General features: G+C 44.0%; 1 long non-coding RNA gene across 4 annotated transcripts in view; it reads left to right on the top strand.

Moving 5' to 3' along the window:
- The window catches only part of LOC114597970 (uncharacterized), a 59916-nt gene that overhangs the window by 11072 nt on the left and 34718 nt on the right, over positions 1 to 14126 (top strand). Inside the window, exon 3 of one of the 4 annotated variants that reach the window (XR_013393257.1) lies at positions 8570 to 8719. The exons of the other annotated variants lie outside the window; for them this stretch is intronic. This is a non-coding gene — a long non-coding RNA (uncharacterized LOC114597970). The remainder of the gene's footprint in view (positions 1 to 8569; positions 8720 to 14126) is intronic. 4 annotated transcript variants of the gene reach the window in all.

Below are 14126 nucleotides of genomic sequence, written 5' to 3'. Positions count from 1 at the left end.
GCCTGGTGTGCTCTAGTCCATGGGGTCACGAAGAGTCGGACACGACTAAACAACAACAACAAATGATGTTGATGCAGCCTAGAATAAAATTACCTCTTTCCCCCACTGTACCACACTGTTGTTAAACAGTTCACCCTAAATGGGATAGTGGAAAATGTGTATAAGGATTAAATGCTGTGTCAGTGTAAAGACGGTCTTTGCCCTATCCTTCCTCACATGCTGAAGTGCAGAGAGAAAAGGAGAAAAGTCATCTAAGGATAAACGTCTGGAATGAAAGATAAGGCTGAATCTTGGAATTCTCTGGTAGTCACAAACAAGCTCTTTATTTACATTGCACATCATGCAGTATAATGCAAAACAAGTGGCTTGAGGTAATTCCAAGAGAGAAACAGACAATGGAGGGGGAAATTGAATTCTGGCTGAGAAACAGAATGATTTCAAGACATGGTCTAAGTTTCCTTTCAACATGCTAATCCTTGGTGTTGACAACCATGTGTTCTCAAAATGCATGAGTCTGAGACTGAAAAACGCTGCAGTTAGAATTAAGGTAATCAGGAGATACCCTCACAAGATCACATTAAGGTTTTGAAAACATGCTGCTTAGAGCGGGGCGGCGGTATTTCACATCTGGTAGTCTCTGATACAATGTTCTTTGCATTCCTAAACTTCTCTTCTTACAACAACCATTCTTTAGCAATGAAAACTCATTTATGTGAGCCTTGAGCTGCCTAGTAATGTTGAGTTCAAAAGAGCGGAATGAGTGAGTTTGCTTGGCATCAGACTGGAAAGCAGCACTTCAAGGTGGGTGAATCAAATGGGTGTCAATGAGCTTCAATGTTCCATCCATAGCCATTATACTAGAAAACAGATCCTGGAGAAAAGGGGCTGGGCAGTCTGTAGTGCAGGGGTGGGAAGCTTGCTGGACTACAACTTCCATCGTCCCTGACCTTGGCCATGCTGGCTGATCAGTGTTGGGAATTGGAGTGCAACAACATCTAGCACCACGGGTTCCTCCTCCCTGCTCTAGTGAACGATGCAGGGTCACTTTGTTGATCAGTCGTTTCACCTTTATTCGCCACAACCTTGCCTCCACCACAGATACCTTTGTTGTGTATGCTGGTGTATGCTAGTTTACTTCATGACTTGTGTTGGCTGTGAGACCATATATTGTCTGTGAGTCCTGGAAGACCTGATCTCTGCCTTGCAGGCCTTTTGCCGCCTGGCCTGGGAGGGTGGGGCCCTGCCTGACTCCAGCTCCAAAAGCTGAGGCTGCTGAACAGACTATTGGGCTGGAGTGTTGTTTGTGGGGCAGTTGTTGCTGTTGGTTTTTGCATCTTTATTACAGATCTTCTTGTGATTTATGTGGAAATTGTTGAGTTTGGTTGTGTATTTTTATGTTTTATTTATTGTTTATGACTAATTTTGTTATGTTGTAGTTATGTATTTTTTCATGTCATAAGTAGCCTTGAGCCCGGTTTGAACTATGGGAAGGTGGGATATAAATAAAATTATATATGTATGTATGTTCTGTCAAATGGTGAAAAATGGTGCTGCTAAATTTATTTAAAGTCCAAATGTTTTAGGAAGGTAGGATATTTAGATCCCTATTTTCTTCAAAGGGCTACATTTGCCAGAGTTCCCTGTGAAGAGAATTTGATTGTTAAATCACTCTGGGAAATGTAGCTTCGGGAGAGGAATGGGGGTCTCCTAACAACTATCAGCACCCTTGACATACGTCAGCTGCCAGAATTCTTTGGCAGAAACCATGACTGTTTAAAGTGGTAGCTTAGTGCTTTAGATGCATGGTGTTAATGTGGCCTCAGTCTCAGTATAGAAATCGTTCTTGGCTGGAATGTGAACCCAGTGGCAAAACAGCTGGGTGATGCTCATTCACAGACTTGGCATCAATGATCAGAAGGGGCAAGCACCTGGACTGTGGGGAGAGCAGATACTGACAGGGGCAGCTGCTGACTGGACTATCTGAATCTAGCTATTAATGCTTGGCCTAGAATGAACTCTGGAATTAGAAAGGGCACCACTTGCTACTGCTGAAATTTCAGCACATGTAAGATGTAGTTGGCAGCATTGCCTGGTGCCCCTCAAAGGTCCCACAACTTCATTGCAAGTCTGGTTCATGCCCAGAGAATGTGGATACTACTAGGGTCTTGGCACTGGAGGACCAAGTGCTGCTGCCTGACCTTAGCCTCTGATCCCAGGCACCGTCATGGAACATAGAAAATTGCCTTATACAAAGCCAGACCATTAGTCCATCTAGTTCAGGATTGTCTTCACTGACTGGCAGCTTCTCTCCAAGGTTCTAGGCAGGGGTCTTTCCCAGTCCTATCTGAACATGCTAGGGATTGGACCTGGGGACCTCTTCTTATACAAAGTATGTGTTCTTCCACAGACCTGTGGTCCTTCCAGATGGTAGTAGGCTGCTGATCCTTGCCAGTGCCACTATCTGATTGCCACCTGCTGCCATGTCACCATTGGGATTGGGCCCAGAGGTGGAGCATAGGTAGGTGTATCTGCTTCACTTCCTCCTGTCTTCACTTCTCCTTCTGGGACCAAGCTCCACTGTGAGATGAAGGCAGGCTGCAGTGATAGCAAAGGACAAGAGGGAAAGGAGCAGCAGTTGTTATTGCTCTTTTGCAGAAGCAGCTGGATTTCCTTCTTAGGTATGTTGTGGAAGAAAGGAGGGCTGCATTTCCTTCCCTCAGTTCTTAAGGAAACCCCTTGAGGGGGTCTCTGGACAGAAGGGCCCTCAGAACCATGGAAAAGATACAGGCTCTGCATCAGGGATGGGGAGCTTGTGGCTCCTCAGATCTTGCTGGAGTACAGCCCCCATCACTCTTGATCCTTGGTCATGCTGGCTCAAATTGATGGGAGTTTGGAGACCAACAACATCTGGAGGGCCACAGTTTCCTCACCTTTTCTCTACAGTGTCAAAGTGGCAGGACTTGGTTCCAGGACTTTTTTGGGGGGGGGCACTTGGACAAGATGCTCTCAGTAGGCCCTCCTCCAGCTCACTGCTGTTGCCCCTGCCCATTTGTTTACCTCTGGACCCCTCAGAGAGGACAAGGTATGCAGAGGTCCCTGTGAGTTATTGTCATCCTCTTTCTGCTTGCTTGAAGAATGTGGGTGACAGGGAGCAACCGCATAGAGGAGGACCAAGGGGTTCTAGGCCATTGCAAGTCAACCCTCCAGCTGGGTTGGGAGTCCTGGCAGGTGCCTGATAACGCTGAATCCTGATGCCAGTCCTCCCTAGTAGCTTTGGTAGCCATAGCACAATAAAAAGGTTGTTGGATCAGATGTACATTTCATATGGGGATCAAGAACACATGTGGAATGAAGTGGATGAGCTTGCACATAACCAAACTAGTATAAACTTGAATATCACAAGCAAATGCTGAAAGCATTAACTGATTTACCAGATAAGAAGAGCTAGAAAACAGTTTTTGGCAGATTACCACTAGCGTCATTGTCTTGCTGCTATAAACTGCCAAGGACGCTTCCTAATACTGTGGCCAACTGATACATATAATATCTGGTTAAAATCAACAACATCTATTGCATCTATTTGGGGGTCAGTGCCAACATTTAGTTGTTATCCCTGATGTAAAACTGCTAAACTCTTCCTCCAAAACTGTTGACAGGTCCCAAAATGTAGAATGAGTTATAATATATGCTATATTGTGTGTGTGTGTGTGTAGTTTGGCTTTGTAAAACAGATGTCATCATGGCTTGACATGGAATTATTGATGACAAACACAGTAAGACTGATTAGAACTCCAGAGTCCTATGTGTACCACCACCAGCCAGCCGTACACTGGAATGTGCAATTGGACAAGCAGGCCCTGCAGTGACGCAAGATGCTGCCACGTGGAGGCTTCCTCTTTCATGCTGAGAGCAGTTCTGCTGACCCCAATAATGCTCTGGACGATGTGCACACTCGGCCTGACAGCAGGGAATGCTTCGCAGTTGCTCTCTTGAGCATTCAGCCCTGACGAAGCCAAGAACGAATTCCAACTCTCCTCTGTATTGGGTTGTCCCAATACATACACTTTTTTAATGAAGGAAAATAAAATGGGGAAACCTCCAGGAGCCTCTTGTTTCTTAAGATGGCCTTGTGATGGGTATGGTGCCTTTCACAGGCTCCTTTAATATAAGGAGTGGGTGCATTTGTCATGGGATCTCTTAAGGTAGGGCAGTGATATACCATGTTTCAGTGTTCACCTCTCTGAGGCTGCTCTATACCATCTCCAGCAGTTGTAACTCTCCCAGAAGTTAAGCAGATACAGTATAATAAAGCAAATATTGCTTATAAAGCAGTACTTGCATGTTGCGGTATTTGGCATGCTCTCTCACTGGAGGTGGATGGGGCAGTGCAGAATATTATATGTAGTGATAGAAGAGCCTTATTGGTGGCTCTTGGGGGCAAATGAAGCATGGACTTCAAGTTTAAACTCATACAATCCTCAGATAATTTTTTAGACTGAAAACGCATCACAACTAGCAATGCTAGTTGACAATGTTTTAGCACACTGTGGATTACTCATTGTGATGAGTTGGTTACTCATGATTGTGACTGCCCCGTAAGATCTCACATAGGATCTGAACTGCAACCTCTTCCTCCATTCAGTCTTCTGGATGCCATTTTGGAGCAGTTCAGTACCTTATAACTGAAAGCACAGATCTATTTTTATTGAGTTTGCAATAATATACATTAAATGAACACAATGACATCCATACAAAGAAAGGGCTATAAATTGTAAAGGTATGGTTTCCCTAATCTCTGGAGGATTTATCAACATCATGATTGGCTCCTTAGAGGGATTCAGAAGGGTATGGAGCCATGGACTGGTTGGACGAAGGCTCAGAGCCCAGGGATTGTTGGTGGGAGAAAGATGAGTGGTCACAGGGAGAAGAGGAAGAAGACTGGGAGGATGAGGTGTCAAAAGCTGAAGAGGTAACAGGATTTAGTGAGCTCAGAGAGTCTGTGGCAGAGAGAAATCTAGAATCAAGAAGAAGAAGAAGAAGAAGAAGAAGAAGAAGAAGAAGAAGAAGAAGAGGAGGAGGAGGAGGAGGAGGAGGAGGAGGAGGAGGAGGAGGAGGAGGAGGAGGAGGAGGAGTCTGGATTTGATATCCCTAAGGGGTCTCAAAGCGGCTAACATTCTCCTTTCCCTTCCTTCCCCACAACAAACACTCTGTGAGGTGAGTGAGGCTGAAAGACTTCAAAGAAGTGTCTAGCCCAAGGTCACCCAGCAGCTGCATGTGGAGGAGCAGAGACGCGAACCCGGTTCACCAGATTACAAGACTACCGCTCTTAACCACTACACTACACTGGCTGGTGCAAGAGGAAAGGGAGGCTATGAGGAAGAGATGTGTTCAGCTGGGAAAGAGGCATGGGTGCCTCCCTCTCCTGCTGCAACAAGCTCCTCTGTCCCTTTGTCTCCCAGAACCAGGAGAGGCATGAAGAGCCTGCGAAGTTAGCTTTGTGCAGGTGCAGTCTCAGACTGCTTAGAAAAAACCCTGGAGAGGAGAGGACCTAGGCAGCTTTGAGGAGGCGAGGATCTTCAGTCTCGGCAACTGCTTCATGGGGGCAAGACCCAGCAGAGATGAGCTGCATTGCTCCGTGGTTTATGCTTCAGGGATCCCTTTGCATCTTGACACTCTTCAATCTGCACTGTTTCTCCACATGCGCTGAGCACCCATGAAGCCGTCCACTGTTCCTGCAGTCCTCTGGATTAGGGCCCAAATATTTTTTTATTCTAGAATCTGGATAATGAGGAAAGTTTCAAATCAAAGTTTCAAGCTCATGACTAATATGGATCATAAAAGTCACACATACTCTCCTGGCCAAGAATAGAGAAAGTGCTTGTAATGTTCTTCCAATATTTTAAATAGTGCTTGGTGGAGTCCTTCGATGGAAAAGTACTTCCTTTCGTGTATCCTGAATCTTCCAACATTAGGAACATGTTACGCTGCCTTATGCTGAGTCTGGTCATTGGTCCATCTATCTAACTCAGTATTGTCTGCACTGACCGGCTGTGCCTGTCCAGGGTTTCAGGCAGGGACTCTTCCAGTCATACCTGCAGATGATTGAACCTGGGGAAATCTGCATGCAAAGCAGATGCTCTGCCACTAAGCTGCAGCACTTCTCAATCTTTCAGCTGCAAGGCCTGGAGTCCTAGGGTGGTATTCTGGTATGAATCCTACCAGAGTGGACCCATTCAGATTAATGGGCATGACTAATTTAGGTTCATTGATTTAAATGGGTCTGCTCTGAGTAGAATTTAGTTGACTACCACTCCTAGTATTATGAGAGAGGAAGAAAAATGGTTTTCTATCCACTTTCCCACACCATGAACCATTTGATAAACTACCATCATGCCCTGGTTTTACTTCCTTTTATTCTGTAAACTGAAAAGCCCCCAAATGTTCTTTTCCTATTTTTGTTTCCTATTGCTTGATGCAACTTGAACTCAATACCACTTAGTATGTCACAAATACCCCTGCTCCATTTTGTATTTTTTTTTCAGAGGACAATACAGTACAACACCAACGTGGAAGTGCTCCTAATATGTTGCAAAAACACCAACTAAAGTGGCAAACTCCAGCAGAATTGCTCTTTGCTCCCCTTTTACCAGTTTAATTATGATATGATCTTTGTATTTTATTTTGTTTTCTGTTTTTCCTTTGTGGGACGTCAAGGGATGGAATTTCCCAGATCTGTTTAATTTCAGGCCCCCTTTGTCAGACACTCCCAGGCTTTGGCTTGTGCATTTCACCCTCCCCCCTTCATCCCATATGGGGTTGCCAACTTTTTTTTACTGGCTCTGCAGCTATGCCTTTACAACAGCAGCCTGACACACAGAAATTAAGCAGGTGAAGGTTTCTCCCTCAATTTATGTGCATGCCAGGAAAAGCAGTGCCTGCTTAATTTCTTCCTGTCAAACTGCTGCTCCTTCACTGCTGAAGCTAACATGGGAACTCTGGGGTGAGACTCTATAGCATGCTGGAGGCTGGGATATAGCGTAGTGACAACTTCCTGGGACTGTGCTCTCAAACCTCAGAGTCATCTTCAGGCACAGAGTGAAATAGGGGTATGCAAGATCACTCACTGCAATTGGCAGGCAGTGTGTAGCCTCTGAATTGGCCAGGCCTGGTATAAATCCCGGGAGTCTGAACTTCTGCCCTTGCTGGGTCAGGACAGCAGTATCTTCTAATCTACATGTTTTGCTGTTGCTTCTGCCTCTCCGCTAAGTCCCCCCAGATATTCTGGGTTAGAAAACACACACACACAAAATCTCTCTTCAGATCTGGCTTTGGTAGAGCTAGATTTTTTCATTGAAAATCCCTTAATGCCATGAACAGATGATCCAGGGTAGAGTTACTTCCCAAATATGCCCCACCCACCATTTGTGGTCATGCCTTGCAGACACACAAGTAGCTGGATGCCATTTTTCACTTCAAGAGGATATGTAGTTCTGGTATTGAATATAAGGGGTGGGGACATAGGTAAAGGTAAAGGGACCCCTGACCATTAGGTCCAGTCGTGACCGACTCTGGGGTTGCGGCGCTCATCTTGCTTTATTGGCCCAGGGAGCCGGCGTACAGCTTTTGGGTCATGTGGCCAGCATGACTAAGCCATTTCTGGCGAACAAGAGCAGCGCACGGAAACGCCATTTACCTTCCCACTGGAGCGGTACCTATTTATCTACTTGCACTTTTGACGTGCTTTCGAACTGCTAGGTTGGCAGGAGCAGGGACCGAGCAACGGGAGCTCACCACGTCGCGGGGATTCGAACCACCGACCTTCTGATCAGCAAGTCCTAGGCTCTGTGGTTCAACCCACAGCACCACCCGCGTCCCTTGGGTGGGGACATACACTGGGCCAAAAAGCTTCCCCACCCTTTTAGCATATTCTTTCAGACAAAAATATATTTCAGGGAAAGGTGACAAATGCTCTGTGAAAATTGCCAGGGACCTATAAAATGCAAGGCCCAATCCTATGCAGATTTCCTCAAAAGCAAGCCCTACTGTGTTCATTTGGGACTCCCAAGTGAGTGTACTTAAAATGACAGCTACATAGGAATTGTAAGGATTTGCCACTATTTAGTACCTTACAGAAGAAAAGTTATGATTACTGATGTTCTAGTAAAGACAGAACCAAGGAAATCAAAGCATTCTCTGCAGTTTAGTAAATCAGGAAAAATGTTTTTGCTGTCAGGGAACAACATATATTGCTAATTACTATACCTGTCACCTAGCATATTTTATTTGTTTTTAGTTGATTCAAATTTTTTCAGTGCTATTGGACACCAATAAGACTAGCTAAAGTTCTGTGTTGAAAAAGCTGTGGGAAGCCTGGATGTGATATGCATGTATAGTGGGAATGTATTATTGTACAAAAGTTTTGGATCAATGTTTTCACGGCTATTTTTATTACCACTAAACAACCCCTGCAGCTTAATCCAGCATTAACACTCCTCACACTGGACTTTACCTCAAGTTGTCTTAAGGATTTTAAGTATTAATGGTTTGTTTTTTCCCCCCCTGACTGCAGTATGCCTGGTGATAGCCCAGCAATGGAAAAATCAATCAGAAAGACCCATGGCTCTGGTTCAATGCTGTGTGGGATGTGGCCTTAGCAGAAAGACTTAGCTATCATAGAAGAGTTATACAAGGAACTTCCAGAAGAGACAAGTTTGACACGGTATAGCATCCTTTTATTTCCTATGCAAATGAATGTGGAAGAGATTTCTTATTGCCCATTACTCAAACAGCAGTACTCTTAAGTGGCATTTATTACCTTCACCCCTAAGTGCAAGTAGATAAATAGGTACCGCTTTATAGCGGGAAGGTAAACGGCGTTTCCGAGTGCTGCGCTGGTGCTGGCTCGCCAGAGCAGCTTCGTCACGCTGGCCACGTGACCCGGAAGTGTCTGCGGACAGCGCTGGCCCCTGGCCTCTTATGTGAGATGGGCGCACAACCCTAGAGTCAGACACGACTGGCCCGTACGGGCAGGGGTACCTTTACCTTTACCTATTACCTTCATACAAAACCATATGACAGTTCTGGGGAAATGTGTTGCTCCTGGTTAAGGGAGTTGGGTCTGTTTAGTCTGGAGAAGACTGAGAGGTGAAATGATAGCCATCTTAAGGGCTTTCCCATGGAAGATGGGGCAAGATTGTTTTTTGCTGTTCCTTAGCAAAACAAGAACAATGAACCAATGGATTCAACAGACAAGAAATGAGATTCTGACTAAGCATTAGGAAGAGCTTTCTGGTTGTAAGAGCTGTTTGATAGTAGAAGATGGTGAACTTACCTTCATGTATGTGGATGGGTGCAAGGTTAAACAGAGGTTGGATGGTCTCCTCTCTGGGATTCTTTAGCTGTGATTCCTGCATTGTATGGTAAAGGTAAATGACCCCTGGATGGTTAAGTCCAGTCAAAGGCATCTATGGGGTATGGTGCTCATCTCGCTTCAAGCTGAGGGAGCCAGGGTTGGCCAAAGACAGCTTTCCAGGTCATGTGGCCAGCATGGCTAAACCACTTATGGTGCAACGGAACACCGTGACGGAAGCCAGAGCGCACAGAAACTCTATTTACCTTCCCGCTGCGGGGGTACCCATTTATCTACTTCCACTGGTGTGCTTTTGAACTGCTAGGCTGGCAGAAGCTGGGACAGAGCAACGGAAGCTCACCTCGTCGCACGGATTCAGACTGCCAACCTTCAGATCAGCAAGCCCAAGGGACTCAGTGGTTTAGACCACAGCACCACCCTTGATTCCAGATTACCTTGTAGTTGAAGGAAGTGTGGGATAAGGTAACCCTCACAAAAGAGCTAATCAATCAAAAATGCAACTGTGCATCTCTCTGTACATTGCTGTAGTAAACACCTATGAACATTAGAAAGATAAAGAAAAGCAACAAAACAAGGGAAATAGGACTTAAAATACACACATACATGTATGGGTGTGTGTAAACACATACACCTGGGCCTTAGTTACTCCATATAGTTATTTTGAAAACTGAGACATTTTGCTTTTTCTGCTCTAGAGCCAGAGCCAAAGAAATAATCTAGGCTGCACACCAGCGCTAACTAAACAAGCACATGTGTCACCCAAGGCAATAAACAGCCTGATAAATGATGTGATGATAGGTGACTCCTCCTTCCCTATATAAACTCCAGCTACTAAACACATTGGCCGTGTCACAAACATCATCATTGTGATCACCTTCCCCAACAGCTGTATTATTACAGAGTTTCTTTTTTGAAAAATAATAACGTATTTATTACTACTGGCCTTGTATATAAAAATTCTGCCTTGGCACACAAAGGAGGTAAGCCAAGGGTTCGGTTCCTTATCCTCATAAATACAGTAATGATTCAGCAGGGGTATTACCGTACCTCTTTCAGAGTGTATATATAGCTAGATTTAAGGCCAATTAATAACATTACATTTTGACTATTTTGGGGAGGGGGGGAGGTCAGCATTCTTTTCTATTGGGCGAACTGGTTGTGTGCATCAGCCCACCACAGTCACCAACTGTCAGCATACCCACATGCGGATTTTACAGAGAACTGTGCTTTGGGAAAAGTTTAAAAGAAAATTGTTTCAAATGCATCTTTTAAAGTTGTTTTGATGACTTGGAAAATAGGCTGCAAAGAGAGGTCACAATGAACCCATAGTGGAATGGGAACACTTCCTGTTTGAGAGGCACTTGATTTCATCAGGAGGAAACAATCATGTTTATAGAGGCAGAGACAGTAGAATTAAAACATCTAAAAAAGCCAGACTATTTAAAGTGACATGGTGTCAGCGGTGGCTAAAACATGCTATGAATTAAGCAACAAGCACAGAGTCTACAAACAGAAAGAACCTCTGGCCCCTAAGAGAGCCACACATCTGGTCTACTACACATTACATGGAAGAAGGAGGTACAAATATGGCCAGTACAACTTCAGACTGAAGGTGGATGACACGTTTTCTAATTTTCACCCTTGCAAACACGTTCAAACAATCACACACACTTCTTCCATATAGCACATGATTGAAAGTTCTGCAACAAACCACTCCCTTGTTTATTATAGAAAATATGAACTCCTTACCTGCAGTATGGTGATGGAGCTGAGAATTGTACCCTTTCTTTCTGCATAATGCATGTATAGAAAAGCTCTCAAACTTCTAGGAAGAGCCCAGAAGCAGTACAGTTTTCTGTTGTTGTTTTTTTTTTTTTGGGGGGGGGGGGGAGCCAGCAGAGACACAAGTAATGCAAAACCTTTCCAGATAAGGTGATATAGTAAAAATCATTCCTATGCCGAGGGATGAAGGTGGCTGATGTGTTGTGTTGATATGAGAGGTCAGCCATCTTTGGAAAGTCAAGCGGCTTATCTTGGCTCAGCTATGAGAACCTGCATGGGGGGTTGTGGGGGAGCTCAGGGGCAGAGTGGCATAGGAGGACCCTGTGTGTGCTCAACCATCATATGGCATATCTTGACAACATGATCGCACTATTTCAGAGGCTGGTGCTTGTTGGCATGACACACAGACATGTCTTGAAAAGCCATGTGGAATGATATATTCAAAGCATCCATTCACATGGCAATAAGTGAGCACAGGGATTGCTGCTTCCAGATTCTCTGCTGCTTTTGCATGGTAGGCAGCTAATAAACAGGAAACTAAGGCTTAAAGGGAGGCAACCAAGACTATACAAACGAAGGGAAACATTCTAGGTGGAGATAATTCTGGATTAGAAGGAAAGGCCAAAGCTGGTTTGGGATTGTGTGAAACTGTAACCTTCAGCATTTGACAGGGGCTAAAAATGAGCCCTACTTCTCTGTTGAACTTTGCCTTGCTAACTTTAGAAAGTTTGCATAGGATTAGGTGTTTGGAAATCAGGGCTTTCTCATTTTTGTAAATGTCATGATGCCATTTCTGTTGTTTTTGGCACCTTGAGCAAGTCTTGTGATTTATCCAAGAGATGTTTTAGATCATACAAGAGATGTTTTAGATCATGATTCAACACCCTGATTCATCCTACTTTGTAAATATTGTTTCAGGGTACAGTGGTCGCAATCTGATTTTCCAAGGAATAATTGATAAAGAATGCACAGTAATTACTGCAAAAGCCAACATGTTCTTACTTCCTAATTAGAGAAAATATTGTTTCAACTGAATCATTCTTCAGTAAGCCATTCTCTTGCACACAACAAATTCCATAAATACACAAATACCAACCACCCCAAAAAAGTCAGTTTTAGGGGAGTTGGCAAATAGCAGCAGACAGTAAATGATAAATTGCATAGTGGCTTGTATGTGTTGACTAGGATATTTTCTTACTGCCACTTTTGAATTCAAATCATGCCCAGATTTAAAAAAGTATAATGCTGATTGCATGGAAAAGTCATAATACCCTTATTGTAGGTCTGAAAAGTATATTTATATAACTAGATAGTGACATTTTGACATTCTCCCTTGCCTAGAGTTAGAGGGGAGAGCAACACTGCCACCTTTTGGTCAGAAAGGACCTTTTACATGGTCTCTTACTGATGCATAATTACATTTACTTGTTTCATGAATATTAATCCAGGGCTTTTTTCCAGCAGGGACTCGCCGGAACTCATTTCTGGCACTTCTCAGGTGGGCACTATTGCCATTATAAGAGAAAAAGGGAGGTGTTCGAAAAATAGCACTGGAACAATCTAAAATATAAGACAAAGAAGATTTGCTATGCTTGTTTCAGATTCATTCTCCATGCTGTTTTCTGATGGCACTCTGGTTGCTGTGCTCATTTGTTTGTTTTTTGTAGCACATGTGTATGTATTTGCACAGCTTCAACACAAAAAGGCTTCAGTACCATTTTTCTATCTGCTATCAGGTGGAAAAAAACATGTATGGAAGGAGGCAGAGCAGGGTACATTTTTTATGCTGCCAAAGGTCTGCATCTCTCTCCCAACCCTGGCAAAAAAAGAGAGAGCATTGTTGTTTTTTCATTCCAGGAAAGGCCAACTGGCTAGTTGGTCCAGACCACATTTGGTTGAGAGATGACTGGTTATTCGTCAATTGCCTGAAACTGATCTTTCTGTGACATCTGAAACATATCCTGTAAAGCAAAGGTGGGGGAAACAGAGTCGGACACACTTTCTGCTTTCCCCCCCAAAGTATGTCCTCCCCCTCTATTTTTTTAGGCTGTTTGTAGCAATCTGGGTTCCTGAATCTGGGTCTTTGCTGAATGTCCAGTTTTGTGCTTGGTCATTTCTCAAGGAAATGGTTCAGCTTAACACTTTGATAGGTAGCCTTATAGAGCTGCTGGACCATAAACCAAGAGCTTATACACTGGCCACTAATAATAAAGCATATGATGTAGATATTTTTCCAAATTTATTATGCTGTCTTTCTGACATATAAATGACATGAGAAAACTTGGTAAACTTGTTTGTATAACATTATTCTTGTTTATAAAACCCAATTAAAAAAAAAAGAAGAGTCAAGAGAGGACCTCCAATCTCAGAAATGAATCTAGTTTATTGTGATTCCTCCCTCATTGTTTTGCCATTTTCTAATCTTCATTTTCACCGGCTTCTTGGGAGAAAAGCAATGACAAACCTAGACAGCATCTTAAAAAGCAGAGACATCACCTTGCCGACAAAGGTCTGTATAAACCTATGGTTTTCCCAGTAGTGGTGTATGGAAGTGAGAGCTGGACCATAAAGAAGGCTGACTGCCGAAGAATGGATGCTTTTGAATTATGGTGCTGGAGGAGACTCTTGAGAGTCCCATGGACTGCAAGAAGATCAAACCTATCCATTCTTAAGGAAATCAGCCCTGAGTGCTCACTGGAAGGACAGATCCTGAAGCTGAGGCTCCAATACTTTGGCCACCTCATGAGAAGAGAAGACTCCCTGGAAAAGACCCTGATGTTGGGAAAGATTGAGGGCACAAGGAGAAGGGGACGACAGAGGATGAGATGGTTGGACAGTGTTCTCGAAGCTACCAACATGAGTCTGACCAAGCTGTGGGAGGCAGTGGAAGACAGGAGTGCCTGGCGTGCTCTGATCCATGGGGTCACAAAGAGTCGGACATGACTAAACAACTAAACAAAAATCTTTATTTGAG

Source organism: Podarcis muralis, chromosome 1, assembly GCF_964188315.1.
Source record: "Podarcis muralis chromosome 1, rPodMur119.hap1.1, whole genome shotgun sequence".
NCBI classification, from domain to species: domain Eukaryota; kingdom Metazoa; phylum Chordata; class Lepidosauria; order Squamata; family Lacertidae; genus Podarcis; species Podarcis muralis.
The sequence above is the reverse complement of the archived record's forward strand: the minus strand, read 5'-3'. Positions and strand labels throughout refer to the sequence as shown.